This window comes from Ambystoma mexicanum, chromosome 3q, assembly GCF_040938575.1.
Source record: "Ambystoma mexicanum isolate Mex_15411 chromosome 3q, UKY_AmexF1_1, whole genome shotgun sequence".
Lineage (NCBI taxonomy): Eukaryota > Metazoa > Chordata > Amphibia > Caudata > Ambystomatidae > Ambystoma > Ambystoma mexicanum.
Genome location: NC_090926.1, coordinates 724642949 through 724660564, shown reverse-complemented (window position 1 = coordinate 724660564; position 17616 = coordinate 724642949).

The window sequence follows — 17616 nt, the reverse complement described above, 5'->3', positions numbered from 1 at the left end:
TCTACTCTTACCATTCTGTGAGGCCAAAAAAATTGGGGTTATCTTTAAGTGTTTTCTCTCTTTTACTCCTTACATTTTGGAGCTTGTAACGAAAGCCAATGCTATGAGCTTGACCTCCTTACATGCATTGCACCATTCCTTACCTTGCCCAGAAGCTCAATGTCTGTAATTTCAAGGAGTATAATATGTTTAACGTACTGCTTTTTGAAACCAGAGAACTGGAGCCATGTCTCTGTCTTCGGCTGGTGCCTGTCTTTGGAACAGCCTTCATGCTCCTTTTATACTTGAGCTGGATTTCCTTAAATTGCAAAAGCTTATAAAAACTGTGCATTTATGTTCCTGTTTTACTTCATCCCTTCCCCACTTACTCATACCACTGCCACTGACACTGGTGGCTTGGTCCCTCATAAACCTCACAGGTTCTGGGTCCTAAATGCAGTCGACACCAGTTTACCTCTCCACCCTTCAGCACTGATGTTATGGGTGTACCGCCTACCAGCTGTGTACCACACCTTTGGGAGTCCTTTACCCCACAGGTAGTTAGTGGCCTCTCACTTTCGCATGTCTTGATACTTTCCTTATAGGCTTCTATGAGCACTTGTTAACCCTACTCCTCTTTCCATTCATACACTTCTTTTACAGCACAAAACATATATAGGAGTATTGTGTAACATTGTTTTTCGATAAACAAGGGAAATGCATATGAAAAAGATGTGTACAACATTTCTTTAACTAATTGGTTGCTATATGTGTCACTATTTCAAAGCAGGCAGGGCTACAAACATAACAGTAAAAAGGGTAGAAGGGCTGTCTTGTGTGCTGGTGTGCATGTGCAATCTGTTTTTTTTAAATAAATCATGGCCTAGAGAAGGGAATGCAGAGACCGCTGATAGTCTTTTTAGGGCCATAGATTATGGTACTCATTGTATGCTAGAAAAAGTATTTGGGACAGAACATTGTGTACTTTGTTCTTTTTCTCTAGTACACAAATGTCCATTATTTTCATTAGCATATTACAAAATGCAAATGGGAATGTTGGAGAATCTTATTGAGTCAAACTACTTTACTGAAAAATGTAAAGTAGATGGAGTCTATAAGCTTGCATTTTTTTACTTTTATTTTTTAACTGTGAAAGGTGGTTCCTAAAATTTTATTTTTATTTTTTTCATTGCAGAGGAGACCAGGAAGTAAGATGAGGAGGGAAGAAAGAGCTGTGCATTTTCAGTTGAAAACATCCTGGATTAGATGGAAATGCAGTTTCAAACTGTTCGCCATCATGCTGCATGTGCAAGGTCATGTGAAACAGTCTGAAAAGTCTGTAGTGACGTCAGACGTTCACAAACATCGGTCAACACTAAAACAGTGGGAAAAGTTGCAAAAAGTGTATAAAAGTGTTCAAAATGTTGCTAAGAGGTGTAGAATGCTACAGTTTTTAGTTAAAACTTTGTACATTGGTCGAGAATACGGCTACATTGAGGGTACGTTTTACATTAGGACGTTTTAGCAAATTAGCATGCACTGGTAAAAACCCATGACATTCAGAAATGTTTTTTGTTAAAGGGACATTATGGTTAAGTTGAACTAATAAAAACCTATGGGCCTCATTACACGGAATGCGGTAAACCATGGTGCTATTAGCACCATGGTTGCCCCCAGTACCATACCGGTACCACCATGGAGGAAAGGGGAATTACCACCCCATTCCAAGGTTGGCGGGGCGGTAATTCCCCCTTTCTCCATGGCCTTTCCCCATCCCATTTTTGCCCCATAGTGCTCAATGGGAATGGGGAAGGGGCTAATTACCGTAATTAGCACCAAGGTCCCTTTGCGGGTCCCTACTTTAACGGCTGGTCTACACCAGCTGTTAAGGTCGGGTCCCGCAAAGGGACCTCGTAGTAAGGTGGTAAGGGTTTACCGGTACCAGTACCCTTACTGGTACCGGTAAACCCTTACTGCCTACCGTGTAATGAGGCCCTATGAAATTTTGTGAAGAAACATGGTTAAAAAGGCGTTATTGTTACAAGTAAAACTGAAAAACCCTTGAAATTCACCAGTTATGGTAAGCTAAGCAAGCTGAACTTGTGCCACCACCATGCACTGCTAAGACTAGCACCCAGGACATGCAAGATGACATCACAAATGTCATTGATGACATCAGAAAAGAGGCAGAGGAGGTACTCTGCACCTTCTGTAACAAGACTCTACGCCATGGGCCTTCTGATGCTCCATCTCAAAGCCTAGGAACATCAATAAGGATGAACGATTTAGTGCAAATCCATTGGGATGAGGTGGATGATGAGTATAGAAAAGTACATGATCATCATAAAAGGAAAATGTATGGGGCCCTTTCCTTGCATAGAAGGCGATCAGCACCACCTGCAGAACCTCCATCCACCAGTGCATAAAGAACTCCAACTGGAAATGAAGCCTCTACACAAGCAGTAGTATCCACTACACAGACTCCTCTGTTACCGATCTTTCCATGATGCAAGTCATGTCTAGACGGTGCCACAAATGGGTAGTGAAGAGAGGAGCCACATTTGAGCAATGTCAAACCATCTGCTGCAAATCCACTATAAAGATGGGTATGATGCCTGTCTAAAAACACACAAGCACCACAAAGTACAAACACATGGGGGTCAAGCATTACATACAGAAAAATCAGTACATCAGCCACACTCCTGCCATCTCCACAGTGAGAATTCTGGAATCAAACCAGAGACTTGAAACACGTGCAGCAGTAGTACCACTATGTTTTGAATATAGGATGACCTTTCATGGAAGTTAACTGTCCAATATCTCGTGCAAATCCACTGGGATGATGAGAACAATACAGCTACAACAAAATAAAAATTTCAAAATAATTTACAAAACACCATCAATTGTACTACCTCACAGAAAGCTCAAAACAGGTGAGAGTACTGCATAGTTGAAACCTCATTCAATTTAAATTACAACAAATACAAAAATAAACCTTCAACCTCACTAACATGAATACATGAATACAAAAATGAAATGCCTACATATAAAGGCCACTGATTGACAAATCTAATTTTGTAGGTCCATGGGCCTCATTCCGAGTTTGGAGGTAGCCATGGCGCTATAAGCACCATGGCTGCCTCCAAAACCGGGTCCGGGTCCGGTCTGGTTGAATGGGGACTTACCGGGACATTCCGACCTGTGCAGACCCGGTAAGTCCCCATTCAACCAACCATTCCCCATTCCCATTGAGCCCCTATAGGGCCCCTATAGGGCTCAATGGGAATGGGGAAGGCGCTAATTACGGCCTGCAAATAGCGGGCCCGTTATTAGCACCCTGGTCCCTTAGCGGGACCCGTAAAGGACGTGCACGTCCTTTGCGGCTCCCGCTAAGGGACCTTGCAAATGGGCGGCAAGCGTTTAACAGCACCGGTCTCCTTACTGGTGACCGTTAACCCTTACCGCCCAACTTGGAATGAGGCCCCATGTTAGTGAAACTTAAAAAATACCTTAAACAAATACTTGCCACACAATCAGAGCAGATGAAACAAATGATAATAAACACCATCTTCTAGTAGTAACTACTCTAACTAACATACACAATACTGAAAATGATCCTTAAAACATGTAATCATTTAATAACACTTACTTTCACATCACAAACAGTCAAAAGGATGCAACTGCAGAAAAGGGTGGCTTTTATACTTTCCAAAATTAATACCAAAAAAAGAGGACTATAGACCAATAAAACTACTAAAATGGATGACATATTTTTCCCCACAACCTATCACAGTCAGCTAGGTAAAAAGTAACAATAAACAATAAAAAACAATGAAACTGTCAGAAATAAAACATTTTCCCCACCTACCATATTTCATAGCCGCGGCTAGAGATCCTTGTTTGTATTCGCGGCTAAACGTCCATTTTTATGCAACCTAAAAATCAAACTACACCAGCCCACACAACATAAAATAGAAGAAGCAAACACCTAAGCAGATCCAATAAAACACACAAATAAAATGTGGTGCTGTGTCATCCACATAACAATATGATTAAGCACAGAAAATGTATATGTATAGATGCGGCTACAGATATAACCGCGTGTATGGTCACAACCAATTAAATGAAGAGAAATGTTGATGCGCCTACGCATGTGCTGTATGTAGCTGCGGTTATGCCACAGGCCTTCATGGACATTTGTCGATTGCCGGGGCTAATTGCTAAAACTACAAACTTACAATTGTATTTCCACCCACCCAAACTATAAACAATTGTCCCTAACATGCCTACAAACACCTCTCCACTCCCTATGGTCTTCCTCCATCTCCCCTGGTCTATAACAATCCCCTAAAACACTCTATGCATGTATGATCCTAACCCACCCAAAACATTGTATAGCCGCGGCTACCAACAACCACAAACATACGACGTGACATTTTCCCCCCAATAACTGTAGCTTACACAAACCCACAATGTGTCATTTGTCCTCAAATAGCACATACCTCAAATACCCTTCTACCTCTGGGTTTGGAGCGCCATACAAATAAAATAAACAAACAAAACAAACAAACAAACATTTACAACGCGTCCACAAACACACAACGTGCCATTTATCCTCGAATAACTGTGGCTACAACAAGGAGGCAGGTCTAGCCACGGTCAACAACAGTGAATATCAAGTGGTTGGAGCATAGCCGTAGATAACCACAACAGTACTATAAACCAATCAAAAACTTCAAAACACACATATCAAATACACCCTGCTCACACAATCTACAACATTCAAGCTAGGAATCATTTTCATGAAAACAGAGAAAGACTGCAGATATCATGGCTGGTTTGAAAACTGTGTGGCTCATGGGAGACAGTTGGCTGTTTTGGTTGCTGGCTTTTGGTGAGAAACTGAATATTAACATGGACTTAGGTTTGAGAGATTTTACAATTAAATGGTTTGGATTGTGGAGAATGCGTTGATTCCAAGTTTTTTCCAAAAATGTTAACTCTAAGAAGTACAGGACAACCAAACATCATTCTAATTCATTGTGGAGGCAATGATTTAGGGAATGTACGGTGTGTCCCCCTTACTGTAACGATGAAACAAGACATGACAAAACTAATGGAACTTTTTCCTCACAACATCTTTATCTTTTCCAATTTGACTCAGAGGCAAACATGGAGATGGACCACCAAATGTAATGGTATTTTATTTATTTATTTTATTTATCACATTTGTTTTACGCCCAGACCCTGAGGTATCACAGCGTAGTAACAGACATCTTAGTTATGATTACAATCGTATATGATTAATACATGAATTAAACAATTACAGAAACAATTACAAAGTATGGTATCATTAGTTAACATTGCCTGGGTTAAGTGACATTATTTACAGCTGGTATTAGACCGTTGACTATAAACCATATCTTCCTTTCCATTTTGGAATATGTTGCAATTGCACAAAGAGGGCAATGTATCCTGCTGATAACAGAGAGATAGTGCATGCTGCGTCAAACTGAATTTTCTAATATGGCGTCTGAGAGAGCTGCTGCTTTCTGCACTTTGATGCTGCTCAATAACTGGCAAACACATAATGCTCCATGTCTCTTTTTCCATCTGAAATCGCTCAGAGTATGACAGACAGAGCCTGTTTGCCCATCCCCGAACCACCCCACCACCCCACCCGGATTTCCAGCTCCCTGTTAGATTTGCACCACGTGGACTGCTATGCCCAAATTGAGGATGGCCATCTCTTCTGGTACTTGTAGTTTGGCTTTCGTCAATTTAAATCCAGTAATAAAAATAATTATGAACTACAGGATGATTTCTGGAATGGCATGGGAGGTGTTGGCATTCATGCCATCCTTACCAAAAAAAAAAAAAAATCTGACTTGGTTTTATATTTTTCCTGATACGAAAATGCATTGAAAATGTACCTTATTTGCACTAGGGCAATTTTTGTTGCCCAAGTGCTTATAATTATAAAATGACAAACAGCACTTGTCATGGTCTTCTAATATGTCGACTTTTATTAGAAATAGAGCACCCCTAGTGCTAAAACCGTGCTACTTTGCGCTAGCATCAGTACAAAATGACTGTAATCTGGCCCCTGGTCGCCATAAAACCTGGGAGTAGCCCGTCAACAGCCTAAGAGTTATAGGAACAATTCAAATATCTTCATCTTTCCAACAATAATTCTAGGTAGATTTATTATGCTTCGATATTTTGTCGACAGCTTTTGCAAACAAAACTACTTGATGAAAACATCAGCCACCGAGTTACACAATAAAATGCACCACGCATGGCATGTATTCATTAGGACAGACGGGTTGTCTTTGCCTCCATCACGAGAGACTATAAGTGGCATGATGTAGATTTAACTATGTGTCCATGGGCCTCATTACACGGTAGGCGGTGAACCATGGCGCTATTAGCGCCATGGTTCATGCCGGTAAAATACCGGCACCGCCTTGGTGGAAAGGGGAATTACCGCCCCATTCCAAGGTTGGCGGGGCGGTAATTCCCCTTTCCACCATTGCCCTTCCCCATTCCCATTTTTGCCCCATAGGGCTCTATGGGAAAGGGGAAGGTGCTAATTACGGTACCGCAAATTGCGGTACCGTAATTAGCTCCACTGGTCCCTTTGCGGGTTGGATTTTAACGCCTGCAAAAAGCAGGCGTTAAATTCCCCAATCCGCAAAGGGACCTCGTAGTAAGGCGCTAAGGATTTACCGGTACCGGTATTTAACCCTTACCGCCTACAGTGTAATGAGGCCCCATGAGTTTTTTTTTCTCGTTTTTTTTATGCACGTGGACATGAACAAAGGATTGTGTCCACTTCTCTATACATGGCTTTTTGGAACATATTTGAGACAGCACGTTCCTCAATTGAAAGATGAAACGGACAGAGTCCTACAGAGCCTTAAAAAACATTGGGGGGTAATCATATTTTTGTAAAGATCCTGTCCACCGGTATTGTTCCTACAACTGATGATCTAATTCAAATGAGTTTAGAAAACAAAATGAGTGTCCCAAAGACCCAGATGGCTCCAGTTTTCCCATGTGCAAATGGGCTTCCAATCCTGGAATTAAGAACCAGAATTCAAATAAAAAAAAGGCCCTGCTTCACCTTGCACACTACCCATCGCCACTCAATGGAATAAGATATTGAAATCCCGGAGAGAAGAACGTAATCCTGACCTAATAGTATAGATTTAATGACAGTCACTTGCCTTGTATGCCAAAGAGGTCTTTATTGTAACGCATAAACTGAGAAGGCTATGCATGGGTCAGTGTTGCAGAAATTAATAGAACGGGTGAGTATCAGCTTCACACAAACAGGGCACTGCTTCCATGCACCAAGCCTCTGCTCGGATTGCTGCCAGCAAGGGCTTTGTGCTTCCATCTTCCCCCTACTCTAATTTACTCTTCAATCCTCTTCAATCCTCTTCAATCTCCACAACCCCACCCACCTTCTCACGCCCCACAAACATCTGATGCAAGAAGTGGTGACTTTCTCAAATATAAACCGTTTCCCTGGAGGCTTTAGACAGGTCTGCACCAGGCTGGCAACTTCTCTGGCGTCAAGTGCATCCCCACGTACGTCCCCGTTTCAAATTCTTCAAGGCTCTGATGCGATTCACGGGTGGAATTTACTGATTTCAAGCTATGTTGAATTACGTTAAACAGAAATTAAATAAGCAATCAATTGATTAGACTACCTCGTCATTTCATTGCATGATTAATGCTGTGCTCACAATTATTAATACAAGAAGTGGAATGATTTAAAAGACTAAAAAAGGAATGGAAGGTCACCTCAGCTGCGGCTATACCCTTGACTCTGGAGTCCCCGTGTACTGTGCAACTTCCTGCACTTCAAACTCTACTCCTCATCCGGGGCAGTTCAACTAGAAAGGCAATTTATGGACACGTGTAACAGCCTGCTGTTCTGTTTGCAGCTGAAAAAGACAATAGCAATTGAACAGATCTCAGTATCTTGTGATGTCCCTGGAGCCTCTTTTCCACGGGATGCAGGGACAGTGCCATGGGTAGCAAAGTGGATCCGGGCGTAGAAGCTGAATTCCTAGAGTTCCTAGTCGCACTGGCATGGCGAAAGCCCACCAACCTTGTTTAAAAATCATCACTAGCTTTGGGGCTGTTTACTTGGGTGGCGGGCCATTGCCACCAGTTACTAAGTGTACTGATTCCACACGTCTTTGTTAATATTAAATAGTCTACTGTTCTTTTGTGGCCAGTTCAATTCGGCCTTTGGAGCCTTCTATGTGGATATGGATCAAACTGAGGGCTAAGTAACATGCTGCTGCATTCGGTCTTGAGAACTGCGCCCTTGTTTGTGTTTTCTACTGTTGCTGCCTTTGACCTTTATTGATCCATTGCACAAAACAACTTTGGCAAATAAACACTCTCCAATAGTGGTGGAATGTGATTCATAATATTGGTAACAAGTTATTCTAAACGCCAGTATTACTTAAAGTGTCTTGTATTATCTCAGTGATTGAAAGAAATAGGATCCTGCTGAATATTTATGGAAACAAGCCTTATACATACATGCTCCTCATATTGGATGCTCCATCCTGAACTTTCGTTAAAACTCACCAGGAGAGAGAGATTTTAGAAGGAGAAAGTCATACTCCCCTTCCTGTCCTAGCAAGACCAGTAGTCTGGTTACTCTGGTCTTCAACAACACCGTCTGGATGATCAGCCAGGTGACCAAAGAGGAGAGATATCTCTCTCTCACAATTTCTGTGGCCCATGGTGTCCTCTAAGTGCAGTGCCACATTGAGAGGGGTTCTTTTAGCCTTGAATGATGGTCTGCAAGTCATCCATGGAATTGAGGAGGCCTCTCGAAGGATGCAGAGCTGACACAGATGCTTCGGGCACCTGCAGACTTGGTACACATGGCCCATACAAATACTCATGCACTCCGACACTGCTATGGAGGCATGCAGAATAGGCTAAGTAATCACCAGTTTGGAAGCCACAAATCCCAGGAGCCCTTGCTGATCAAAGAAAGTAATTGAAAATACTCAAGCTTGCACTCTAAAAATGCCACTATCAGAGTAGTCCAGTGCACCCCAACTGCCTTGTTAAAGTGTGTCACCCTTCATGTGCACTTTTGATCTGTGTTTTCCTGAACTCTAGTTACTCATCTTAACCTTTTTAAATTTAAATTTGCTCTGATGAATGACTCTTTGCTTTGACTCTGCGTGCTTGCTTATGCCTGCATGTAGTGATGATCTGCTTATTAGTAGCAGGTTATTCTTCTTATCTATTGCCAGATCATTTCAGGCATCCTCTCGTCCTGTTCCCCTTTGGATCATGTAACATTTCGTTTACCCTTCATCTATGATGCTTCTGTTGACCATCTCTGAATCCAGCCTTCCAGGCATTGTTTGTTCAAGTGCATTACATTTTCTTGTGTCATTTGTGTAATACAATAACATGTTTTCTCATGTGTGGATTGCAATTGCCTTCTGTACCACTTCAACATGCCACATGCCTATTTTATGCTTTTTTCTACTGTCAACTGAAGACTGTCAGGAGTCCTGGCCTTTACTTCCCGACATTTATGCATTATTGTATGTTCCTCATTGTATACCTTCAGCTCCCAAGATGCATATGAACTGCTTTGGGCTGAGTCAAGCCAAAATGGTGCAGAAATAGGAGAACCCACTGTTGGCATAAATAAAACCAGCATGTAATTCCAAACTATCAAGTAACTTAATGTTGGTTTCAGAAAAAGGAAAAATAAAATAAAATTGGCCTTGAGTGCGAATGACAAAGCCCAAAACCAGAGACCTACTAAAACAGGGCTGCAATGTGTGCATTATGTAGCTTAGAAGCAAAGAACATTGTAAATAGGAAATTCCATTGACAGTAGTAATTTGACGGCCAACTTTAATGAAGGTGGTGACTTTCTAACCTATGGAAAAATACTGACACAAGCAGCACAAGGAAAAATTAAGAGAAATGTCTTGTATTTACTGCGTGATGTAAAGCAGAGTTAATGTATAAAACATGCAGAATGTAAAAGCATCATGTATTTTGTTGTTCCTAGGAATTGAGCTAAAATCTGGATTTATAATGAAAGACCTTTACACATTGGATTCAAAGGCCAATAACTGTTCCTCTTTCATGTAATAAGCTCTTCCTTCCCTCGCTTTCTGGAACATTTCTTTGAAGCTTCTGCAAGCCAGAGCTTGTCCTGACCAAGGTTTATTGGGGAAATTGTGAACCCTAAATAATTCCCCAAATTCAAGACATTTTGTGGTGATGCCCTGGGCTGACTGACAATTGGAATGAATCAGAGAGTGCCACATGAGTAAGGGGTTGGAGCTGTCCCCGGTGTTACAGCAAGATAAGAACACAGATGGGCCATAAACCCTGACAGAAATCATGGTTAATTGCTTTATTGCAGCCCAAGCTAACAAAGAAGCAGACGACCTAGGTCTAAATGCAAGGCTGGGGAAAAGTGAATTGTCAGAAAATAAAAGCATTTGGGTCATGGAGTGAGGTGGCGTGTCCAATGATCATTCTTATCCGATCATGGACATCATTTAGGGGTCGCCAGAGGTCACAACTGCGACCTCTGAGGTATCCCTGTGACCTCTAAACATTTGTTTTTTTTTGTAATGCAAACTTCTGGTCTGTGGCCAGCACCATGTGTCTCTTTACTTCTGGAGTGGCTGGCTTTCTTGTTCAGGCCCCTTAAAAAAAAGAAGAACAATAAGAACAGGAGTACCACAAGTCTAACACTTTCAGCACTGACCCTAAATAAGAAAGAATAGGAATACCAAATAATATGTCTTTCTGGAATTCTATACAATAATTGCTAGACTCATTAAAGGTTTATTTTAGGCTCACTTCAGGGGGTGAGTCACTGATTTAATCTGTTCTTAAACGCCTCAACTCAGCCTTTCATCCTTCTGAGGTCGATAAATGAGTACCAACACAGGTTGGGTGATATTGGGTGTATATTTTTTCTATATAAAGCGCTTAAGCATATGTGCTATATATTAACACATCATTATCATTTGCTCATTGGTGTGCATTTGACATTGCAGAAAATGTTGTAGCCGAAAATCCCAAACTAGGTGAGAAGGGGTTGCAGGGGTGTTCCCCTAGTTCAGCCTTTTTGGCTTTGGGGTTTGCAGATGTGCCCCCGATATATATTAAATGCGGAGCAGGGGACAAAAGAATGAGATCCCACAGGCTTGTGTTACAAAATGGGAACTAGTCGGCTTCGCATTTTTGTAATTCAAGCTTTTGGGATTAGTTATTTTAGTTTAGATCCATCTTAAGGTCTGATATGATATAATATTTAATTTATAGCGCGCCTATACACAGGTGTTTCAAGGTGCAATGAGGCAGGGGAGAGGAACAGGGGGGACACGACAACGATCTTAATAGGCCCATTGACATTGACATTGCGCAAGTGCATGGGCAGGAAAGGGGAGAAGTGCCGGGGACATTGGATTGAAACATCGAAAAACAAACAAGAAGTGCGGCCAGCAGGAGGTAGTGCAGGTGTTAAGTGCAGACAGCAAGTGTTATATAATGCAGATGGGGGACCAGAGGGTTGCAGATACAACCAAGTGTAGGGTTGCCAGGAGGCAGGGCATGTGTGCAACTGGGAATGAAGGGATCTGGGCCTGTGATTCAGAGGGTAGCAAGGTAACCAGTGCAGTATCAGACAGGAGATCAGCAGCGAAGAGTAATACAGAAGGCAGAATCAAAGAAGAAAGTCTTGAGCTGCTTCCAGAACTGGAGGTGGTTCTTCTCAAGTTTCAGAGAGGCAGGGAGGCTGTTCCAGAGGGAGGCGCCAACCGAAGAGAGAGTTCTTCCCCCAGCTTGTTGCTTGGAAAGCGACTGACCCTCAAGGAGTTGGAGGTGGAGGAGCGAAGAGCTTGAGTAGGACGATACTTCAGAAGAGAAAACTGGAGATATTTTGGTTTCAAGCCCCAGAAGAGATTGTGGACGATGCAAAGGGTGTTGAACTAGATCATTGCAGCCACTGGGAGCCAATGGAGGGATTCCAGTGCTGGAGAGATACGATCCCTAGGCTTGAGGCCAAGGATAAGTCTCACAGTCCTGTTCTGGATGAGTTGCAGAGGACGGAGAGTAGTGACGGGCAGATTTAAAAAGAGGCTGTTTCAGTAGTCAAGCCTAGAGAGAACCAAAGCTCTAGAGACAGTGAGCCTCTGGGGGAAGGAGAGACGAGGGAGACTAGCCCTGAGGAGGTGCAGTTGGTAGTTTGACTTCTTAGAGACGCTGGAGATGTGAGGGGAGAAGGAGAGTGTAGAGTCGAAGAAAACCCTAAGGTTCTTAGCTTCGCCGATGAGAGCAGGAGGCGTTCCAAGGGAGGCCGGCCATAGAGTGAGGGGAAAGAGGGGTGCAGGTATGCCAATGAGGAGGATCTCCATCTTGCGGCCATTCAGGCAGAGATCATTGGCAGCGCACCACTCTTGGATTGCAAAGAGACAATCCGGGATGAGAGAAGGAGAAGAGGCGGCAGTGGGGAGCCTGAATGCGAGCTGGGTGTCATCCGCATAGCACTGGAAGTTGGCACAGAATGCAGCAATGTGGTGGGTGAGATAACCAGGGAGAGAGATTAGTCCCTTGATAAACACTGCAGGTGGAGAGAGAGATAGAGGAGAGGAGGACCCAAGTTGGACCTGGGAGGGTCGGTCAGAGAGGAAAGAAGTTAACCAGGTCAGAGCCTGATCAGTGATACCCAGATTGTCACGGAGCTGGTTGAGCAGGATGGCATGGTTAACCATGTCAAAGGCAGAGGAGTGATCAAGTAGGATGAGGACAGAGGGGAGATTAGAATCTAGGTTAGAGAGCAGGTCTTCATGGATGTTCAGGAGAGCAGTTTCCGTGCTTCTAGCTTCTCTGAAGCCAGACTGATGGTCATGGAGACAACCAACAAATTCAGTGTGAAGATTAAGCTGGGGTATGGCCAGCTTTCCCAGGAGTCTGCCCAAGAAAAGAGTGATAGAGATCAGGCAACAATTAGTTGGAAGGGAAAAGTCGACAGAGGGTTTCTTGAGAAGAGGGTGCACTAGAGAGTGTTTCAGGGGGGATGGGAAGTTTCCAGAGGCAAACGAGTGGTTGCAGAAATCAGCCAGGCCTATAGTGACGGTGTCAATGTGGTCCTTGATGGTTCTTTAAGAGGGAAGATTTAGAATGCGTCATCATGTTTGATGAATAAAGGAAGGGCGTAGGGCATGGTGATGGCTGTTTCTGCAAGACCCTTGAACCAGACCGATGCCTAAGTGTTTCATTCAGTACAGTGTCCACAGCTCTGTTATATTTACATTCTCTGGGAGCTGCCTAACTGGTGTACATCAAAGTTGCATGCAGAGATGAACCATAAGGGCAGCCTCATTGCTGCAGATTGAGGTAATGCATGGTATAGGATATGTTTTGCAGAGTTATAACACTGAGAACAGACACTGGTCATCCACTGGTTGCATCTCTCCTTCCTATTTGGCCCACCCAACTGCTGCTCATAGAACCTGACCACATGTGACATAGCTATGATTCCATAATCAGTCCTGCCTCCCTCATCCAGGCTAGAAGATGTAGGATATAACACATCCCCCTTCTCACACTACTAACCCACAATGATACCAGCATCAAACGAGTGGGTGCAAGGTCAGAGCCTGTGGTCACTGGAGGAGGCCTAGTGGACTATAATCACTGGGAATATCATGTTGAAAGGTTCCAGTGGAAATACTGAAATGAAGGTAGAGTTGGTGAACAAGAGAAACATGTAAGCTCTGCAGGTACCCCACACATCTACCCTTCATGACCAGACTCCTGGTCCCTCCTGCTAATTTGTATAGGAGAGTATGAGAGTTTCAATAATCAACATAACTTCTCATGCAATCTTCATTCAAATTACCTTGAGTGCGTGTTTCACATCTGGAAAGGCCCCTTTATCTGACACCTAACTTACAGGGTGTATTTATGGCACTTGGGCTATGCATCACATGAACTTGTGCTTAGAAGTAGTGGCACCGTATTGACGTGTTTTACCCAGCATGCAGGTGGCATCTGGAATAATTGCATCGGAAACCGTCGCGCTGTGGACCTCTGGCACCCAGATACATTGTGCCCTTGTTCTAATAAAACTTGGTGTGCTCGTGGCACCCGGATAACTTGCACATATGTGCTTTTGAGACTCGTTGTACCTCTGGCACCCATACATAATTGCACCTTTGCACTATTAAAACTCGGTTTCCCTGTGGTAGCCGGATAAATAACGCTTTTGGGCAATTCAAGCTGGGTGTGCTGTTGGCACCCAGATAGATTGATCTCCTCTGCTATTAATACTTGGTGTGCCTGTGGCACCAGAACTTAGCGCACCATGTGCTTGTGTCTGTTGCAGTAGTACTCATGTACTTATTAAGTTACACCTAATGTGATGATCCCATGTGGTACAGGATTGTAAATCCTGTGCATTTTAGATGATTTCATACCATCTATGAGAACATGTAGAAAGCTCATCACCTCTGTTAAGAGGTTTAGAAGGTCAGCCTAGTTTCTTAGAACAGGGTAACCTTCTGGACAAGGCAGACCAATCAAGGTAGCTTGGCAGCAATCAAGACTAGGTCTCAGGAGCGGTGAGGGTCACTGAAAGACCTCAATGAGCACAGAGAGTAAAAGACACTTACACATTGCTCCCAGTCAGGTGTAGATATATTAAAGATACGTATACATTTATTTCAAAGCCTTTGAGTTTCAAACACACAAATCAAATCACAGTAATACTTGTAAAGCCAACACAATCCTATCTAAATACATATATACAAGACCAATGGGGTCTAACGGGTTAATGCACTAAATGGGTCCACAACCTAAAAGGGGATGTAAACAGGCAGTGCAAATAATCTTTAGTCCCTTCTGCATCCAACACACTCCTAACTAAGAGGCAGTCCAATCCCTAAGAAGAGTGAAGCCTAATTCTCAAATATACATGCAATGCAAGCGCACGCAGTAGTTCAAATGGGCAAACCTGGGTCTATTTAAGGGTCTGAAGCAACTCAGGAAGGTGGGTGAGGCGATGAAGAATAGGTTCCCACTATTGGAGGAGGGTCTCCACTTGAGGGCAGAGTCAATTCCAAGAGTTGGGAATAGTTTGCTAATTCGCACTAGCAGTGCAAAGGAGAGGGGCTCTCAGGGGCCATTCGTGTGTAAAAATGGATGGAGACGCTAGGGGCTACCGGCTAGGGTTCCGATTACTCACCAACCCCCACTCCAGACAAACTTCGGTAGTCAAGTCCACTTCGGTTGCAGGTTCAAGTGCGGCAAGTTGGCGGCTCTGCGGCTTTCAGCGACGAAGATACAGTGATGATTCCCAAACGGCACAGTGGCGATTTCTCCACTCCTGGTGGAGGGATGGGACCAGTTTCACTGCAGCAGGCTTCAGGGGCAAGAGGGGCGCAAATGCAGTGCACCTGCAAAAGTCGTCACCACGGATGGGCGACACGGTAACCGGGTAGGCTCTGGTTAGGGCCCACTCGTCTCACTTCAGACATGGGAACGTCAAGTGTACAAAATTCAGTGTGAGGGTGCTGTGAAAACAGAGCTAGCGATATACCAAGTTTTGAGGGCCTCCTTGAAATGGCGACGGAGACAGAGCAAAGGTCCTGCTTAAGCTGGTCAGCCCACTGGTTGGCCCGGGGACACTTCAGAGAAGGCTTACTTGCAGGGTTTGATGAAGGTGCTGAGAATAGTTGGTCCCAGTATTGCAGTGGGTCGAAGCGTCTTCGTAGACCATCTAGGATGACCAGATGCAGAGGGGTCTCACGGGACGACAGCAGGCTCAGGGTGCCAAACCTTCCAGCGGGTCACCAGCGGTTCCTCGACTCAGCTTCTTAGCTTCAGGATACTTGGATCCTATCCTTCGTTCAGTGAGACCTCCAGATCGACATGGTATGGGTTTTTGGGGGCTTCTCTTATCCAGAATCTCCTTTGCGCCAAAATGAAGAGGACCCAATGGGAGATCTGCTCACATACAGGCACACCATACGTGGACCAATCACGGACCACGGTGGTCCCAGGCATTCACAGCACCCCAGGCTCTCTGGCACCCAGGATGTGTATTGGGGACAGACACCCCAGCCCACATCCTGGAGGCACACACACAAGGCATGCAGAAGCCTGCAAAAGCTTGGCATTTCACGGGAAAATGCATGCCCGAATAAGGACGGACCCGGGTCGGCTCGACATGGGGAAGGCAAAGTGGCAAGATGGCCAAAGGACAGGACAAAGAACCTTGTGGCATGGCCATTTTGGAGCCAGGTCACCTATATGTGCCAAACACAGTAATCACAGTTTACCTGGCAGGAAGGGGTTAAAATTACATGAAAAGATAAGCTGCCACCAGCCTTGTCCCTGACACATCTGCACATCTCCTAAAAAATCCAGAGTATCTATGGCCTTTGGAAATGACTAAGAGACACTGTACTGGCAGGTACATTGTACACTTGTTACAAGTTGCAGAAACGTTGCAACATTGGAAAGGACTAAGGGAAACAAAGTCTCCCAGTAGTTTCCCCATAAGAAGTGAGCGAAAAGCCCAGAGGAGTGCAGCAGAAGGCTGGGCTCCCCTGGTAAAGTCAGACTATGGTGTTAAACAGCAGCAAAAAATGTTGGGTGGTTCACAATTGGAGGGAAAATTACACATAAATGGAAATCTTTCCTAGCAACCTCTACTCACCATTACAATTTCACCTTCATCACACAGAATTTGCAACTGTATTCATATAAAGGAAAACTTGCCTTCATGATCATGATGATATGTTGGCATGCCTATAAATTATTGTACCACTCGTTCAAGTTTATTTTTATGCTATTCACTTCATTAGATATGTGCTACAAAACTTTGATCAACCACAGCTGCAGTGCATTAATCCTGCACACTCTGTAATGTCCCTTAACAAACCCCTTATGATGTAAACTTGTACTCAAGCCTTCTAAAGCACATTTTGAGTTCATAAATTTGACACTGGCAACACAGTGTTATTTCATGACTGTTTCAAGTCCAATTCAATGTACCCTCTCTTATTTTTATAATGAGCAGTCCCCCCTTATGTGAGCATTTTGCCCTCTATGGGCAGCAGCGCGGGGGGAGTTTCCCACACTATCAGAGCTGCATGTGACTCTATTTAAATAACGGACATCATGGGGTAAATTTCAAAGCAGGTTACCTCGGATTGTAAATCACTCCCTACAGTTTTGGAACTGTGCTGCCAAGTGCTTGATAGTTCCCCAAAATGATATAGCTCAAACTGTGATTTTTTTTTGTTTGCTTACCAAAAGTTATTTGAAGATGAACATTTCAGTGACAGATATTGCTAATGACACCCATATGGTGTCGCCAGCATGCATTGAGGCAACTTCAAAGTGTTCCTTGCTAATGGGCCACACCTCCCTAGTCTCGCAGGACTGTACTTACAGTTTATGATTTACATTACACTGCTGACTGGGTCATTCACAGGTAGCTCTGTGGCCCACCCTGCCTCTGCCATGTGGTGCAGCACTGATTGTACTTCTAGGTGCAGCAAGGCTGGAGAGAGGCACAGCCTGGCCCCCAATACGGCTGAAGCT